The 19,542-nt window shown below is 50.0% G+C and overlaps 1 protein-coding gene across 2 annotated transcripts in view; it reads left to right on the forward strand.

The window, feature by feature from the left end:
• The window catches only part of LOC144612379 (zinc finger and BTB domain-containing protein 7B-like), a 132,599-nt gene that overhangs the window by 81,088 nt on the left and 31,969 nt on the right, over window positions 1-19,542 (forward strand). The gene's annotated exons all lie outside the window — the stretch shown is intronic.

The following is a 19,542-nucleotide window of genomic DNA, read 5'->3' on the forward strand; positions in this document are numbered from 1 at the left end:
GAAAATCTCTTGCTTGGTCCCGCTCGGCGATCTTTGTGGTGGTTTGCCCTGTCTTGCGTCCCCTTCCCACCCACCCACCCATCCCGAGCCCGCTGGGTTCGCTAAGGGAGTCAGCCCGGCAGAACAGAGAGAGAGAGAGTTGATCATTAAGTCCAGACGATGGCTCCAGTCTCCTGATCTCGGACGCCTATTGGGGCAGGAGGTGGACTTTAGCCTTTTCTAAATGAATAGCTTGGAGATTTTCCGAGTTTAGTATGGGTGCCGGCTTGCTCGAGTCTGCTAAAACGTGTTCAAGACTCTGGGATTTCTCAATCTCTTCAAAACCACTGAGTCATCGATCGCCCGTGACTTACACTGGACGATCGACTGCATGCTTATTTTAAAATTAAGGGAGTCCTTTTTGGCTCGACACACACACACTCACACACTGTTTATGAAAACCGACAGGCAGGTTTGGCGGTTTCAGTATTGGCTAATCTGCCATTTTGATCCGGTTTCATTATTACATTTGTGTGGAGTGGAAGGATCAATTCCAAAGTGCAGTTCACTATTGTCTAAACATGTTTAGCTTGGTTTATTGTCACGCTCAGTTTAGTCTAGTATTGTCACATGTACCAAGGTACAGTCAAAAGCTTTTGTTGCGTGCCAACCAGTCAGCAGAAAGACAACGCATGGTTATAGTCGCGCCATCCACAGTGTACAGGTACGTGATAAAGGGAATAACGTTGCGTGCAAGATAAAATCCAGTCCGAGGGTCTCCAATGAGGTAGATGGGAGGGCAGGACTGCTCTATCCAATTGTTGATAGAATGGTTTAGTTGCCTGATAACAGATGGGAAGAAACTAAACTAAACTAAAGTTCAGTGGCACAGCGGTAGAGTTGCTGCCTTACAGCGCTTGCAGTGCCAGAGACCCGGGTTCCATCCCGACTGCAAGTGCTGTCTGCACGGAGTTCGTACGTTCTCCCCGTGACCACGTTTGTTTTCTCCGAGAGCTTCGGTTTCCTCCCACACTCCAAAGATGAACAGCTTTGTAGGTTAATTGGCTTTGTATAAAGATGTAAATTGTCCCTGGTGTGTGTGTGTAGGATAGTGTCAATATGCGGGGATCGCTGGTCGGCCTAGACTCGGTGGGCAAAAATGATCTGTTTCCGCACCCTATCTCTAATCTAAACTAAACTAAATATGACTCTTGGAAAAAGGTTAATAGTGCATCTTCCTGTCTTCAACCTGTCTTTAAAAAAGACAAAGTACTGGAGTGACTCAGTGGGGGTAGACACAAAGTGCTGCAGTAACTCAGCGGGTCAGGCAGCATGTTTAGAGAGTGTTTAAGATGAGAAAATATACTGAACACAGAAGCAATAGAAAATATATCCCTAGGAAAAAAACTGCACATGCTGGTATAAATCGAAGGTAGACAAAAAATGCTGGAGTAAATCAGCGGGCCAGGCAGCATCTCTGGAGAGAAGGAATGGGTGATGTTTTTCAGTCTCAAGAAGGGTCTCGACCCGAAACGTCACCCATTCCTTCCCTCCAGAGATGCTGCCTGGCCCGCTGAGTTACTCCAGCATTTTTTGTCTACCTTTGAAAATATATCCCTGGTTGGCGTGCTGTTCCCAGGACAAGTCTTTTACCCGAGGCAGGGGGGATCAAAATCAAGGGAACATATGTTTAAAAAAGACAAAGTACTGGAGTAACGCAGCGGAGGTATACACAAAGTGCTGGAGTAACTCAGCGGGTCAGGCAACATCTCTGGAGAGAAGGAATGGGTGATGTTTCAGTTCTTCAGACCTGAAACGTCTTGAACCGAATGTCACCCATTCCTTCTCTCCAGAGATGCTGCCTGTCCCGCTGAGTTACTCCAGCATTTTGTGTCTACCTTCGATTTACAATACAATACAATACAATACAATATATCTTTATTGTCATTGTACAGGGGTACAACGAGATTGGGAATGCGCCTCCCATACGATGCAATAAATTAATTAGCTAGTCAGTATTAATTTAAACAACCCAATGAAACAAATTAGAACAGTTTTAAAACAGAATAAAGTGCAAGTAGATCTGTGCCGGTTCACTGTTCACTCAGCAGGACCGGTTCATAGCAGCTATGGCCCTGGGGATGAAGCTGTTCCTGAGTCTGGAGGTGCAGGCGTAGAAGGCCTTGTATCGTCTGCCCGATGGTAGAAGTTCGAACAGACTGTTGCAGGGGTGTGAGGAGTCTTTGTGGATGCTGGTGGCTTTTCTGAGGCATCGTGTGTTGTAGATGCCCTCCAAGGCTGGTAGCTGTGTTCCGATGGTCCTCTGAGCTCTATGGACTACCCGCTGAAGAGCTTTCCTCTCTGCCTCCATACAGCTGAGGTACCACACAGGGATGCCATGTGTTAGGATGCTCTCTATGGTGCAGCGGTAGAAGGTCGTCAGCAGCTGTTGGGGTAGACCAGACTTTTTCAGTGTTCTTAGGTAGAACAGTCGTTGCTGTGCCTTCTTGACCAGCGCAGCAGTGTCTGCAGTTCTTTCCTGCCGAGTAACTCAGCGGGTCAGGCAGCATGTCTGGAGAACGTGGATGGATAGATGATGTTTCGGGTCGGGACCCTTCTACGGAGGGACATATGTTTAAGGTGAGATGGGGAGGGGGATTTAATACAAACCTGAAAGACAACTTGTGTAGGAAGGAACTGCAGATGCTGGTTTAAATCGAAGGTAGACACAAAATGCTGGAGTAACTCAGCGAGTTCCCAATGTTGGGGGAGTCCAGAACCAGGGGCCACACAGTCTCTGAATAAAAGGGAGGCCATTTAAAACTGAGGTGAGAAGAAACTTTTTCACCCAGAGAGTTGTGAATTTGTGGAATTCTCTGCCACAGATGGCAGTGGAGGCCGATTCACTGGATGAATTTAAAAGAGAGTTAGATAGAGCTCTAGGGGGTAGCGGAATCAAGGGATATGGGGAGAAGGCAGGCACGGGTTACTGATTGTGGATGATCAGCCATGATCACAATGAATGGAGGTGCTGACTCGAAGGGCCAAATGGCCTCCTCCTGTACCTGTTTTCTATGTTTCTATGTTTACGATAGATGGTGGTGGTAGCAGAATTAGCTCAGGACACTTCCAGTTTCGAGTCCCGCGATGTGGACGCTTCTGCTATGGGGCCAGGGTTGAAGTGAGGGCCTGTGTATCTGAAGGCAGGGCTGCACATTGCAATGCTGGAAATTGAGGAAGGATAGTCCAGACTGGAGGAGTGTAAACAGATCGCTGCAGGGTTCTGAGAGTTCAAGAAACAGGACGGGACGATATTTGCTTTGCTGGTTAAGAGTTAACCAACTGCTTTCCCATGCATTGCCTCTGGGCCAGACCAGAACAGATTACTGTATGTAGCAAGGAACTGCTGGTCTCAATTGAAGATAGACACAAAATGCTGGAGTAACTCAGCGGGACAGGCAGCATCTCTGGAGAGAAGGGCCCGTTCCTTCCCTCCAGAGATGCTGCCTGTCCCGCTGAGTTGCTCCAGCATTTTGTGTCGATCCAGAAATAGATGAGTTTGTTTAGAGAATATTAGAGAATTCAACGTTCATACCGCTGGGGTTGTAAGGAATTCTCTTTAGATGGGCACATGGATATTCAGGGAAAGGAGGGAAATGGATGACTTAGCTCAGAGATTTTTTAGTTTAGAGACACAGCGCGGAAACAGGCCCTTCGGCCCACCGGGTCTGCGCCGACCAGCGATCCCCGCACACTAACACTATCCTACACCCACAAGGGACAATTTTTACATTTACCAAGCCAATTAACCTACAAACCTGCACGTCTTTGGAGTGTGGGAGGAAACCAAGGATCTCGGAGAAAACCCACGCAGGTCACGGAGAGAATTTTTAAGACAGAATAAAGTGCAAATAGGTCTGTGCCGGGTCGCTGTGCGACGTGACCATCCGACTCAGCAGGACCGGTTCAGAGCAGCTATGGCCCTGGGGATGAAGCTGTTCCTGAGTCTGGAGGTGCGGGCGTAGAAGCCTTGTTGTGTCTGCCAGATGGTAGAAGTTCGAACAGACTGTTGCAGGGGTGTGAGGAGTCTTTATGAATGCTGGTGGCTTTCCTGAGGCATCGTGCCAGAGACCTGGTTCGATCTTGACTACAGGTGCTGTCTGTACAGTGTTTGTACGTTCTCCCTGTGACCTGCGTGGGTTTTCTCCAGGTGCTCCAGTTCTCTCCCACACTCCAAAGATGTACAGATTTCTAGGTTAATTGGCTTTGCCTTGTATACACTGGAATTTAGAAGGATGAGAGGGGATCTTATCGAAACGTATAAGATTATTAAGGGGTTGGACACGTTAGAGGCAGGAAACATGTTCCCAATGTTGGGGGAGTCCAGAACCAGGGGCCACAGTTTAAGAATAAGGGGTAGGCCATTTAGAACGGAGATGAGGAAAAACTTTTTCAGTCAGAGAGTTGTGAATCTGTGGAATTCTCTGCCTCAGAAGGCAGTGGAGGCCAATTCTCTGAATGCATTCAAGAGTGAGCTAGATAGAGCTCTTAAGGATAGCGGAGTCAGGGGGTATGGGGAGAAGGCAGGAACGGGGTACTGATTGAGAATGATCAGCCATGATCACATTGAATGGCGGTGCTGGCTCGAAGGGCCGAATGGCCTCCTCCTGCACCTATTGTCTGCTGTCTGCTGTCTATTGTCTATTGGTAAAATTGTGAATCGTCCCTAGTATGTGTGTGTGTGCGTGTGTGTGTGTAGGATAGTGCTAGTGTGCGGGGATCGCAGGTCGGCGCGGACTCGATGGGCCGAAGGGCTTGTTTCCACACTGTATCTCTAAACTAAACTAATAAACTCGTAACAAAAATAGAGAGGTCTTGTTCAACTTTAAAAGGCATCGAGGTAAAATAACGGCAATTAGCGTCTCAATAACCGAGACTGGTTAGAATGGAATAGAAAGATACAGTCCATGCTGACCATCGATCAACCGTTCACACTAGTTATACATTATCCCACTTTTTAAAAATGTAAATAGAAATAATCATTAGAAATTAAAATCAGCGGAAAAGTCAAGGGGTGAGCTGAATCCACCATTTTACTATCATTTAAAGTTCATGTTATCTATCTATTTTGTCTCAGTTATTTGATCTATATTTATCTAATTACTCAGCTTCATCTGAGCTTTGATTTTTCTGACTTGCTACGCTTCAGCCTAACTAGTTAAAAGTCGCAGACAGGCCACAGCGTCTCGCCGTAGTCTTTGTCTAGTTCCAGTGTCGACAGCTAGTGACAGAAGTCTCATTCAGAAACATCTCTTTTCCTGCGTTACGAAAACGCAAAACCATAAGACTCGTTTAACCACAATAGACAATAGACAATAGGTGCAGGAGGAGGCCATTCGGCCCTTCGAGCCAGCACCGCCATTCAATGTGATCATGGCTGATCATTCTCAATCAGTACCCCGTTCCTGCCTTCTCCCCATACCCCCTGACTCCGCTATCCTTAAGAACTCTATCTAGCTCTCTCAATATATATATTAACGATTTAGACAAGGGAATTAAACGTGACATCACCAAGTTTGCGGATGACACAAAGCTGGGTGGCAGTGTGAGCCGCGATGAGGATGCTATGAGGTTGCAGGGCGACTTGGATAGGTTGGGTGAGTGGGCAGATGCATGGCAGATGCAGTACAATGTGGATAAATGTGAGGTTATCCATTTTGGTGGCAAGAACAGGAAGACTGATCATTATCTGAATGGTGCCAGATTAGGAAAAGGGGAGGTGCAACGAGGCCTGGGTGTGCTTGTACACCAGTCACTGAAAGCAAGCATGGTGGTACAGCAGGCAGTGAAGAAAGCTAATGGCATGTTGGCCTTCATTGCGAGAGGATTTGAGTTTAAGAGTAAGGAGGTCCTACTGCAGCGCTCACAAAGTAGCTTTTTTGAGTCACTGATGCAAAGCTCACTTCCTGAGCTACCGTCCACCTTATTGGAGACCCTCGGAATGTCTTTAGTCGGACTTTAGTAGACTTTACCGGACACACGCTATCAACAAGTCTATCAACCATTCTATAAACGACTAGAGAGCGGTCCTGTCTACCTCATTCACTGTTGTTGTTGTTGTTGTTGTTGTTCGTCCTTCGGGTTGGAAGATGACCATGACTTCACTTTCAGTTGGAGGATTGGTGACTGTGGGTCCGGGAGTGACTGGTGAGGCCAATCCGGGCCCGGAAGGCACGCCCACACGTAGGACACAAGTGGATGGGTGCTGCAGTGGAAGTGGAGGTAGCCCGGGCCTTGCGTTTCCTCTGGGCCTCTGCAGCGCGTCTGTTCTCTGCTGCACGGGCTCCTGTGGTGAGCTTGCTACGCCAGGTTGGACGGTCCAGAGCAAGCGACTCCCAAGTGCTGAGGTTGGTGTCCAAGTCTTTGAGGGACACTTTGAGGCAGTCCTTAAACTTCGGTCCTCCTACTGAGCGCTTGCCCTGACACAGTTCTCCATACAGAAGCTGTTGTGGCAGTCGACTCTCGGGCATTCTGACGACATGGCCTGCCCATCTGGCTTGGGCTTTCCGTAGGAGGGTGTGGACGCTGGGGATTCCGGCTCGTTCCAAGGCCTCTGTGTCGGGGATTTTGTCCTGTCCCCTGATGTGAAGGAGTCTGCGTAGGCAGCTCAAGTGAAAGTGGTTGAGCTGTTTGGCATGTCTGTTGTAGACAGTCCAGGTCTCGCTGGCATAGTGAAGAGTGGTGAGTACCACTGCACGGTAGACCTTCAGCTTGGTGGTAAGGCCAATCATTCAGTAATCGGACAATTGAACACGTTCCATCAACAGCTACAAAGCAGTCCTGAGCTGCCATCTACCTCATTGGAGACGCTTGGACTATCTTTAGACGGACTTTACTAGACTTTCATGCACACGGTGGCGCGGCGGTAGAGTTGCTGCCTTGCAGCGAATGCAGCGAATGGAGTGCCGGAGACCCGGGTTCCATCCCGACCACGGGTGCTGCCTGTACGGAGTGCTGTCTGTACGTGCCTTGCACGTTCGCCCCGTGACCTACGTGGGCTTTCTCCGAGATCTTCGGTTTTCTCCCACACTCCCAAAACGTGCAGGTTTGTAGGTTGATTGGCTTGGTAAATGTAAAAAATTGTCCCTAGTGGGTATAGGATAGTGTTAGTGTGCGGGGATCGCTGGTCGGCGCGGACCCGGTGGGCCGAAGGGCCTGTTTCCGCGCTGTATCTCCAAACTAAACTAAACATTCTATCAACAATTCTATCAACCATTCTATCAACAACTAGAGAGCGGTCCTGAGGTACCATCCACCTCATCGGAGACCCTCAAACTATCTTTAATTGGACTTTACCTTGCACTAAATGTCATTCCCTTTATCCTGTATCTATACACTGTGGACGGCTCGATTGTAATCATGTCTTGTCTTTCCGCTGACTGTTAGCACGCAACAAAAGCTTTTCACTGTACCTCGGTACACGTGACAATAAACGAAACTAAACTAAAGTGCCCTCGTGTGCCCCTTTTAGACTTTAGAGAAGCAAAGCAAAAACAGACCTAACAGCCCACCGAGTCCACGCTCACCAGTGATCACCCCGTACACTAGCACTGTCCTGCCTACAGCGACAATTTACAATTTACAGAAGCCAATTAACCTACAAATCTTTGGAGTGTGGGAGGAAACCGGAGCACCCGGAGAAAACCCACGCGGTCACCGGGAGAACGTACAAACTCTGTACAGACAGCGCCCGTGGTCGGGATCGAACCCGGGTCTCTAGCGCTGTGAGGCAGCAGCCCTACCCGCTGCGCCACCGCGCCGCCCTTGTGTGTCTCCCTTCAGCAAATTGGATGAGCTTCTAATTTCAATGGTTTGGGATCAGTTGCATCGAAGGAGTGCGTTTGAGGGCGTGCAGCGTAGGTTTACTAGGTTAATTCCCGGAATGGCAGGACTATCATATGTTGAAAGACTGGAGCGACTAGGCTTGTATACACTGGAATTTAGAAAGATGAGAGGAGATCTTATCGAAACGTATAAGATTATTAAGGGGTTGGACACGTTAGAGGCAGGAAACATGTTCCCAATGTTGGGGGAGTCCAGAACCAGGGGCCACAGTTTAAGAATAAGGGGTAGGCCATTTAGAACTGAGATGAGGAAAAACTTTTTCAGTCAGAGAGTTGTGAATCTGTGGAATTCTTTCTCTGAATGCATTCAAGAGAGAGCTAGATAGAGCTCTTAAGGATAGCGGAGTCAGGGGGTATGGGGAGAAGGCAGGAACGGGGTACTGATTGAGAATGATCAGCCATGATCACATTGAATGGCGGTGCTGGCTCGAAGGGCCGAATGGCCTCCTCCTGCACCTATTGTCTATTGTCTATTGTTTAACTTTTAAGGTTAACCAGACCAAGTGGACCCGTTGGGCCCATTCCTCGTAGAAGGGGGACAGGGAAGGGGAGAGGGTGCCACTCTCCTCGGCCCGTGGCGCCAGCGCTGCAGCCGGAGCGAGCCGTGGACCCAAAGCCTCTCCTGTATTGGTGTAGTAACCTCACGGCGGCACGGTGGCGCAGCGGTAGAGTTGCCGCCTTACAGCGAATGCAGCGCTGGAAACTCAGGTTCGATCCTGACTACGGGCGCCGTCTGTACGGAGTTTGTACGTTCTCCCCGTGACATGCGTGGGTTTTCTCCGAGATCTTCGGTTTCCTCCCGCACTCCAAAGACGTACAGGTTTGTAGGTTGATTGGCTTGGTAAATGTAAAAATTGTCCCTAGTGTGTGTAGGATAGTGTTAGTGTGCGGGGATCGCTGGTCGGTGCGGACCCGGTGGGCCGAAAGGGCCTGTTTCCGCGCTGTATCTCTAAACTAAACTCAGTAAATGGCCCCTCATTTTCCCAACTTCACCCTTAATCAAGAGGAAATGTTCTACAGGGCAATCAGCGTGTGGAGGGAAGAGTCAGAATTAACGTTTCAGGTAAATGACTGGCTAAATGTTAAAAAAAATTGTCCCGAGTGTGTGGAGGATAGTGTTAGTGTGCGGGGATCGCTGGGCGGCGCGGACTCGGTGGGCCGAAGAGCCTGTTTCCGCGCTGTATCTCTAAATCTAAAAAAAATCTAAAATCTCACCCCCTCCACTAAATCCCTAATAACTTTCATGTGGCTGGAGTTAAGGAGTACTGCGTTGTTGAAAGGCCAGTTCTCCCTGGTAAAATATTGAACCAAAACCCAGGTTCAAAAACTGCGGCGGTAGAGTTGCTGCCTCACAGCGCCGGAGACCCGGGTTCCATCCCAACGACGGGTGCTGTCCGTACGGAATTTGCACGTTCTCCCCGTGACCTGCGTGGATTTTCCCCGGATGCTCCGGTCTCCTCCCACACACCATAGACGAGCAGGTTTGTTGGTTAATTGGCTTCTGTAAAATTGTAATTTGTCCCCAGCGTGTGTAGACTAGTGTAGGCAGTAGTCGCTGGTCGTCATGGATTCGGAGGGCCGAAGGTCCTATTTCCACACTGTATAAAATTTCCACAACATATAAAATTATAAAAGGACCGGACAAGCTAGTTGCAGGAAAAATGTTCCCAATGTTGGGGGAGTCCAGAACCAGGGGCCACACACAGTCTAAGAATAAAGGGGAGGCCATTTAAAACTGAGGTGAGAAAAATCTTTTTCACCCAGAGAGTTGTGAATGTGTGGGATTCTCTGCCACAGAGGGTAGTGGAGGCCAATTCACTGGATGGATTTAAAAGAGTTAGATAGAGCTCTAGGGGCTAGCGGAATCAAGGGATATGGGGAGAAGGCAGGCACGGGTTACTGATTGTGGATGATTAGCCGTGATCGCAATGAATGGCGGTGCTGGCTCGAAGGGCCAAATGGCCTCCTCCTGCACCTATTTTCTATGTTTCTATGTTATATAGAAGGATGAGGGGTGACCTCATTGAAATGTACCAAATAGTGAGCAGCCTGGATAGAGTGGATGTGGAGAGGATGTTTCCACTGGTGGGAGTGAAAGAGTTAATGGCTATTAACTTTGCATGATGAGATGCTTGGCCATTGTCTGCAAACCTGTTTGTATGCTTGTGGAGCTTATATATTGTTGTAAGTGAAGGAATACTAATTGCGCACAACGATGTGTCTGGTAGCTGAAACATACAATCCCTGGAAACCACAGAAAGAATAAAATGGTAGAATGAATGAACAGGATGAGCCTGAACTTTGGGTCCTGAATAGCTGATGTTTGCAAAATTGCACCAGGCACGATATGACCATGTGATCCTAAAGCCTATAGAGTGGTACATCCTGTTATCCCTGGGAAAGATGTCCGGGAAAGACGATGGACAATGCTCTCGTTAAGATTAGGATGTGGTTAACTGTTGACTACTTGTGGGAGTGTATGATAAGGGTCCTCACCTTCTACTAATGACTTATTGTGTAAAATAGTTTATAACTTTAGGGTGACAAGTATATTGTGTTCTAATACAATGTGATTGATTTGAAGGAAATGTTGTGTTAAACATTCTTGCTGCAAATTCTGTATAAAAATGCTGGGAAAAGGATGAGAGGAGATCTTATCGAAACGTATAGCATTATTAGGGGGTTGGACACGTTAGAGGCAGGAAACATGTTCCCAATGTTGGGGGAGTCCAGAACAAGGGGCCACAGTTTAAGAATAAGGGGTAGGCCATTTAGAACTGAGATGAGGAAAAACATTTTCAGTCAGAGAGTTGTGAATCTGTGGAATTTTCGGCCTCAGAAGACAGTGGAGGCCAATTCTCTGAATGCATTCAAGAGAGAGCTAGACAGAGCTCTTAAGGATTGCGGAGTCAGGGGGTATGGGGAGAAGGCAGGAACGGGGTACTGATTGAGAATGATCAGCCATGATCACATTGAATGGCGGTGCGTACAGGCTCGAAGGGCCGAATGGCCTCCTCCTGCACCTATTGTCTATTGTCTATTGTAAATGCTGTGTCTTTGAGTGGAAGCAAGGGGAGTGCTGAGTATGGTCATACACCCTTAGCACTGAACCCCCCCACTCCCGTCTGACGATAATTAAAGCTTTGCTTGGTTTACCGTTAACTGTTTATGTTGTTGTCAGTTTTATGAAACGAACTTTAACAGGAGAGTCCAGGACCAGAGGGCACAGCCTCAGGATCGTAGGGCGCTCTTTTAGAAAGGAGATGAGGAGGAACTTCTTTAGTCAGAGGGTGGTGAATCCGTGGAACTCATTGCCACAGATGGCTGTGGAGGCCAATTCAGTGGATATTTTTAAGGCAGAGATAGACAAATTCTTGATTAGAACGGGTGTCAAGGGTTATGGGGAGAAGGCAGGAGAATGAGGTTAGGAGGCAGAGATCAGCCATGATTGAATGGCGGAGTGGCCTCGATGGGCCGAATGGCTTAATTCTACTCCTATAACTTGTGAACTTGTGAATTTATATCTTGTACAAAATGCTGTAGACCTTACCTTGCATCTGTGCACTGTGGACGGCTTGATTGTAATCATGTATATATTTAGTCTTTTCTTTGAAGATAGACACAAAAACTCAGCGGGACAGGCAGCATATCTGGAGAGAAGGAATGGGCGACGTTTCGGGTCGGGACCCTTCTTCAGAAATGTAGAAACGTCACCCATTCCTTTTCTCCAGAGATGCCATCCCGCAGAGTATACTCCAACCTTTTGTGTCTTATCTTCGGTTTAAACCGGCGTCTGCAGTTCCTTCCTACACTGTGTGCTCCAGGGACAGTTCTTTCCTCTGGTCTCGACCCAGGGTTGCCAACTGTCCCGTATTAGCCGGGATATCCCGTATTTTGGGCTAAGTCAGTTTGTCCCATACGGGACCGCCCTTGTCCCGTATTAATAGGGCTGCCAACTTCCTCACTCCCAAATACGGGACAAAGGGCGACGTCATCGCCCCGTGCCCCACGTGACCTGGGAGGCGGGTTGCTACACAACCTCCGTTAGGCGGCGCCCGGGCCTCCGGGCCTATACTGTCCGGTCCTACACTGTCCGGGCCAAATTGGTTTGCCCCGTACGGGACCTCCCTTGTCCGAATTAGGCCCGGGGGCACTGTAGGCCCGGACACTGTAGGCCCGGACACTGTAGGCCCGGACACTGTTGGCCTGGACGCTGTAGCCCGGGGGCCATTGTAGTCCCGGACAGTGTTGGCCCGGACAGTGTAGGCCCGGACAGTGTAGGCCCGGACACTGTAGGCCCGGGGGCCCGGGCGCCGCCTAATGGAGGTTGCGTAGCAACCCACCTCCCGGTTCGGGCGGCCGCCATTGGTGGGGCGGGAGCACGTGGCCACTGGCTGGGTGAGGTCACGTGGGGCGCGGGGCGGTGACGCTACCTTGTCCCTTATTTGGGAGTGGGGAAGTTGGCAACCCCTATCTCTACCCCACAGCACAATGTGTTGGAATCTCTGTGGAGACTTCTCTCCAGAGATGCTGCCTGACCCCACCAAGCCAATGGGCTGCCAAGTCGGCAGTTTACCAGCACCTCCTCGAGAAATGAGTAGTGCTTGGCAATCAGTGGCGCTCTTCAGCTGCCCGCTGACTGAGTGCAGAAAGGTTCCCACCAGTGCTCGGCGTTGTACAATCAGCTTGAAAAGAACATTGTAACCTTGATGTTATTTAATCCATGACCCAAAAAAAAAATCCAGTGTTGTCCTGCCAACTTGTGGGAAGTATCCTTGTTGCAGGAGGAGGGGGAGAGGGAGAGGGCGGGGTGTGTGAGCATTCGTTGTGTGTGTGTGTGTGTGTGTGTGTGTGTGTGTGTGTGTGTGTGTGTGTGCGCGAGTATGTATGTGTGAGCATTCTTGTGTGTGTGTGCATTGGGTGTGTGTGTGTTGTGTGTGTGTGTGTGTATGTATGCGTGAGCATTCTTGTGTGTGTGTGTGTTTGTATTGGGCGTATGTGTGCCTGAATGTGTGTGTGTGTGTGTGTGCGTGTGAGCATTCTTTGTGTGTTTGGGGGCATGAATGTGTGTGCTTTCTTGTGTGTGTGTGTGCATTGGGCGTGTGCGCGCCTCAATGTGTGTGTGTGTGTGTGTGTGTGTGTGCGTGTATGTGTTTGTGAGCATTCTAGTGTGTGTATGTGAGCGTGAATGTGTGTGCTTTCTTGTGTGCGCGTGTGTGTGTGTGCGCGCAATGAATGTGTGTATGTGTCTTAATGTATGTGTGCGTGTGTGTACGTTCTTGTGTGCAAGTGTGGGCATGTGTATGTGCGTGTATGTGCAGTGGCCGTGTGTGCTCCTGAGTGCATGTGTATCTGTGTGTGTGTGCGTGTATGTGTGTACGTTCTTGTGTGTGTGTGCTCGCGTGGGCATGAGTCCGTGTGTGTGCATGTGTATAAGAGTGAATGTATGTGTGTGTATTTGTCTGTGAGTGTGTGTGGGGCAGTTTAACTGCATGTTTGTGTGTGTGTAGAGTGTGTGTGTATGTGTTAGTACATGCGTGTGAGTTTGTGTATATGAGTGTGGTGTGTGTATGTATGTGCATTTGTGTGTGTATGTGTGTGTCGGGGGCCGGTGGATAAGGAGGGAACTGGTATACGTGGCACTGTTTTGCAGGAGAGAGATCCTGTCTGAAGAAAGGTCCCGACCCGAAACGTCACCCATCCATTTTCTCCAGAGATGCTGCCTGACCCACTGAGCTATTCCAGCACGTTGTGCCCTTACTGTTCAGGGAAACTTTCTTCCCTGTTGCCAAATTTGACTCGTTGTTCCTCTCACAAGGTCATGGAACAAACCATGGTGCTAGTCTCAGTTGCTGCCAACAAGACCTTGTGATTTGTGATGTTCAAAGTTGCACTTTTCACTAAAGGGTCGCGGGGAGTTACAGCAGGGAAACAGGCCCCTCGTTGATCCACTGTGTCCGTGCCGACCAGCGACCACCCATCTGCACCAACTCCTACATTAACCCTGAATTTTAAATTCTCTTTTACAGTCTTTTAACCAAGGTAGGGGAATCAAGAACCAGAGGTTTTAGTTTTAGTTTTAGTTTAGAGATACAGCGCGGAAACAGGCCCTTTCGGCCCACCGGGTCCGCGCCAACCAGCGATCCCCGCACACTAACACTATCCTATACCCACTAGGGACAATTTAAAAAAAAACATTTACCAAGCCAATTAACCTACACACCTGCACGTCTTTGGTGTGTGGGAAGAAACCGAAGATCTCGGAGAAAACCCACACAGGTCACGGGGAGAACGTACAAACTCCGTACAGACGGCGCCCGGAGTCGGGATGGAACCCGGGTCTCCGGCGCTGCATTCGTTGTAAGGCAGCAACTCTACCACTGCGCCACCGTGCCACCCACAAGTTCATAAGGTTGAAGATAAGAGGGGAAAGATGTACAAGGATGTTGCCAGGACTAGAGGGGCCTGAGCTACAGGGAGAGGTTGAGCAGGCTGGGTCTTTATTCCTTGGAGCGCAGGAGGATGAGGGGTGATCTTATAGAGGGGTACAAAATAGTGAGAGGAATAGATCGGGTAGGCACACAGTCTCTTGCCCAGAGTAGGGGAATCGAGGACCAGAGGAGATAGGTTTAAGGTGAGGGGAGAAAGATTTAATAGGAACCTGAGGGGTAACTTTTGTACACAAAGGGTGGTGGGTGTATGGAATGGGCTGCCAGAGAAAGTAGTTGAGGCAGGTTCTAGAGGCACCATTTGGATAGGTACATGGATAAGAAAGGTTCAGAGGGTTATGGACCCAAAGCAGGCAAATGGGACTAGCATAGATGGGCACCTTGGTCGGCATGGACCAGTTGGGCCCAAGGGCCTGTTTCTGTGCTGTATGACTATGACCATCGACATTCTCGGCAGCTCTCCCCCGGATTTTGTCCCAGATGGATGGACATTTTATCGTGATCAACTAACCTACAGACCCGAGCGCCTTTGGGATGGGCAAGGAAACCGGAGCAGGTGGATGAGGGGTGATCTTATAGAGGAGTGTGGCACGGTGGCGCAGCGGTAGAGTTGCTGCCTTACAGCGCATGCAGCGCCGGAGACCCGGGTTCCATCCCGACTACGGGTGCCGTCTGTACGGAGTTTGCACATTCTCCCCGTGACCTGCGTGGGAATTTCTCCGGGATCTTCGGTTTCCTCCCACACTCCAAAGACGTGCGGGTCTGTAGGTTAATTGGCTTGGTAAATGTAAAAATTGTCCCTAGTGGGTGTAGGATAGTGTTAGTGTGCGGGGATTGCTGGTCGGTGCGGACCCGGTGGGCCGAAAGGGCCTGTTTCCGCGCTGTATCTCTAATCTAAACTAAAGGTGTATAAAATTATGAGGAGAATAGATTGGGTGGACGCACAGGGTCTCTTGCCCAGAGTAGGGGAATCGAGAATCAGAGGGCATTGATTTAAGGAGAAGGTCTAAAGAAGGGTCTCGACCCGAAACGTTGCCCATTCCTTCTCTCCAGAGATGCTGCCTGTCCCGCTGAGTTACTCCAACATTTTGTGTCTATAGGGAAAGATTGAACAGGAATCTGAGGGATAACTTTTTCACGCAAAGGGTGGTGGGTGTATGGAACAATCTGCCGGAGGAGGTAGTTGAGGCTGGGACTATCCCACCGTTTAAGAAGCAATTGGACAGGTACATGGACAGGACAGGTTTAGAAGGCTGTGGGCCGAACTCAGGCAGATGGGACTAGTGTAGATGGGGCATGTTGGCCGGTGTGGGCAAGTTGGGCCGAAGGGCCTGTTTCTATGCTGTATGACTCTATGACTCCAGGAACGTGCAAGGTAATGTTTTCACACTGAGGGTGGTGTGTGTAGGGAATGAGCTGCCAGATGAGGTAGTTGAAGCAGGTACAATAACAACCACTCGGACAGGTGGATGGGTAGGAAAGGTTCAGAGGGTTATGGACCCAACACAGTCAAACGGGACTAGCGTAGATGGGACATGTTGGTCGGTGTGGGCTAGTTGGGCCGATGGACCTGTTTCCACATTGTATGACTATGGGGCGGTCACGGTGGCGCAGCGGTAGAGTTGCCGCCTTGCAGCGCATGCAGCGCCGGAGACCCGGGTTCCATCCCGACTACGGGTGCTGTCTGTACGGAGTTTGCACGTTCTCCCCGTGACCTGTGTGGGTTTTCTCCGAGATCTTTGGTTTCCTCCCACACTCCAAAGACGTGCGGGTCTGTAGGTTAATTGGCTTGGTAAATGTAAAAACTGTCCCTAGTGTGTGTAGGATAGTGTTAGTGTGCGGGGATCGCTGGTCGGCGTGGACCCGGTGGGCCGAAAGGGCCTGTTTCCGCGCTGTATCTCTAAAACTAAAAACTAAAGACCCAACACAGTCAAAGGTAGACACAAAATGCTGGAGTAACTCAGCGGGTCAGGCAGCATCTCAGGAGAGAAGGAATGTATTGTCACCACACACACACACACACACACACACACACACACACACACACACACACACACACACACACACACACACACACACACATACACACACACACACACACACACACACACACACACACACACACACACACACACACACACACACACACACACACACACACACACACACACACACACACACACACACTCACACACACACACACACACACACACACACACACACACACACACACACACACACACACACACACACACACACACACACACGAAGTTCAGGTCTCTGGTGCTGGGAGCAGTGGCATCAGAGTTGCCGCCAAGCTGATTTAAAACCGCTACTCCTCCGGGCCTCAGGAATCGAAGTGCTGTGAGCTGATCTGGGTGGTCACCTACACAAATCTCTCCTTGCTGTGATTTATGTTCAACAAAAGCAGCGAAGCAGTACCAACCACTTCAAGGTGAGCACCTTGAGTTATAAATCACACCATTGTTGGGGAAACCGACAGGCACAGAAAGTTAAAACGCAGCAATGTGAGCAGGTGCCAACTACGCCACAGATGTGCGTGTGTGTGTGTGAGAGCGAGTGTGTGAGTGAGCACATGTGTGTGAGAAAGAGAGTGTGAGCGAGTGAGTGTGTGTGAGCACGTGTGTGTGAGAAAGAGAGTGTGAGTGAATGTGAGTGAGTGTGTGTGTGTGTGTGAGAGAGAGTGTGTGTCTGTGTGTGAGTGAGTGTGTGTGTGAGAAAGAGAGTGTGAGTGAGTGTGAGAGAGTGTGTGTGTGTGAGAGAGAGTGTGTGTGTGTGAGTGAGTGTGTGTGTGTGTGTGTGAGAGAGAGAGAGAGAGTGTGTGTGTGTGTGAGTGAGTGTGTGTGAGAGAGAGAGAGCGTGTGTCTGTGTGTGAGTGAGTGTGTGTGAGAAAGAGAGTGTGAGTGAGTGTGTGTGAGAGAGTGTGTCTGTGTGTGTGAGTGAGTGTGTGTGTGTGTGTGTGAGAAAGAGAGTGTGTGAATGTGAGTGAGTGTGTGTGTGTGAAAGAGTGAGTGTGAGTGCGTGTGTGTGAGAGAGTATGTGTGTCTGTGAGTGAGTGTGTGAGAAAAAGAGCGTGTGTCTGTGTGTGAGTGAGTGTGTGTGTGTGAGAAAGAGAGTGTGAGTGTGTGAGAGAGAGTATGTGTGTCTGTGTGTGAGTGTGTGTGTGAGAGTGAGTGAATGTGAGTGTGTGTGTGAGTGTGAGAAAGAGAGTGTGTCTGTGTGTGAGTGTGTGTGAGAAAGAGAGTGTGTGTCTGTGTGTGAGTGAGTGTGTGTGTGTGTGTCCGTGTGTGTGTGAGTGCATGTGTGTGTGAGTGTGCGTGAGTGGCGCTGTGCCACTGTGCATACCCGCTGCCCATAACCACAGGGGTCCCCAGGTACAGCTTCTTCCCCTCCATTATCAGACAGTTGTCCCTCCCATAAACTAGGCTGTAGTCCCGATCTTCCAACCTACCTCATTGCGGATGTTGGACTTTACCCCTGTAACTGTAACATGGCAATGCTGTAACACTACATTCTGTAGTCCAGTATTTTACTCTTTGTACTACCTGTAGGGGTTGCCAACTTTCTCACTCCCAAATAAGGGACAAAAGGTGACGTCACCGCCCCGCGCCCCACGTGACCTCACCCAGCCAGCGGCCACGTGCTCCCGCTCCACCAATGGCGGCCGCCCGGGCCGGGAGGCGAGTTGCTACGCAACCTCCGTTAGGCGGTGCCCGGGCCTCCGGGCCTACACTGTCCGGGCCTACAGTGTCCCGGCCTACATTGTCCGGGCCTACAGCATCCGGGCCTGCACTGTCCGGGCCTACAGTGGTCCCCGGGCCTACAGTGTCCCGTATTAGGCCCGGGGGGCGTTGTAGGCCCGGACACTGTAGGCCCAGACACTGTAGGTCCGGAGAGTGTAGGCCGGGACAGTGTAGGCCGGGACAGTGTAGGCCCGGACAGTGTAGGTCCAGACAGTGTAGGTCCAGACAGTGTAGGTCCGTACACTGTAGACCTGGACACTGTGGGTCCAGACACAGTAGGTCCGGACACTGTAGACCTGGACACTGTAGATCCGGAGAGTGTAGGTCCGGACACTGTAGGCCCAGTCACTGTGGGTCCAGACACTGTAGGCCCGGACACTGTAGACCTGGACACTGTAAGTCCGGACCTGCGGTGTAGGTCCGGACAGTGTAGGCCCGGACACTGTAGGCCCGGACAGTGTCACTGTAGACCTGGACACTGTAGGTCCGGGCAGTGAAGGTCCGGAGGCCCGGGCGCCCTCTTACGCAGGTTGCTTAGCCTGGCCCAGGCGGCCACCATTGGTCAAGTGGGAGCTGGCTAGGTGAGGTCACGTGGGGTGTGGGGCGATGATGTCACCTTGTCCCTTATTTGGGAGTGAGATAGTTGGCAACCCTAGTTAGGATGGCACAGTGGTGCAGCAGTAGAGCTGCTGCGTCACAACGCCAGAGACCTGGGTTCGATCCTGACTACGGGTGCCTTCTATACGGAGTTTGTACGTTCTCCCTGTGACCACAGGGGTTTCCTCCAGTTTCCTCCCACGTCTTAAATTGTCTCTAGTTGATTGGATAGAACTAGTGCGTGGGTAATCGTTGGTTGGCACGGTCTTGGTGGGCCGAAGGGCCTGTTTGCACGCTCTACCTCTAAACGAATCTAAAAAAGCTTTTTTCCACTCAGAGAGTGGTGGGCATATGGAACGAGCTGCCAGAGGAGGTAGAAACATGGAAACACAGAAGCATAGAAAATAGGTGCAGGAGGAGGCCATTTGGCCCTTCGAGCCTCTACGCACCGCCATTCATTGTGATCATGGCTGATCATCCACAATCAGTAACCCGTGCCTGCCTTCTCCCCATACCCCTTGATTCCGCTAGCCCCTAGAGCTCTATCTAACTCTCTTTTAAATCCATCCAGTGAATTGGCCTCCACAATCAGTAACCCGTGCCTGCCTTCTCCCCGTATCCCCAGATTCCACTAGCCCCTAGAGCTCTGTCTAACTCTCTTTTAAACCCATCCAGTGAATCTGTGGCAGAGAATCCCACAAATTCAGAACTCTCTGGGTGAAAAAAGTTTTTTCCTCACCTCAGTTTTAAATGGCCTTCCCCCTTTACTCTTCGGCTGTGTGTGGCCCCTGGTAGTTGAGGCAGGTAGGGTAGAGTGATATTCGGGAGATTTAAGATCTTTATCAAATG

This window comes from Rhinoraja longicauda, chromosome 44 (assembly GCF_053455715.1).
Source record: "Rhinoraja longicauda isolate Sanriku21f chromosome 44, sRhiLon1.1, whole genome shotgun sequence".
In the NCBI taxonomy this organism is placed as follows: Eukaryota; Metazoa; Chordata; class Chondrichthyes; order Rajiformes; family Arhynchobatidae; genus Rhinoraja; species Rhinoraja longicauda.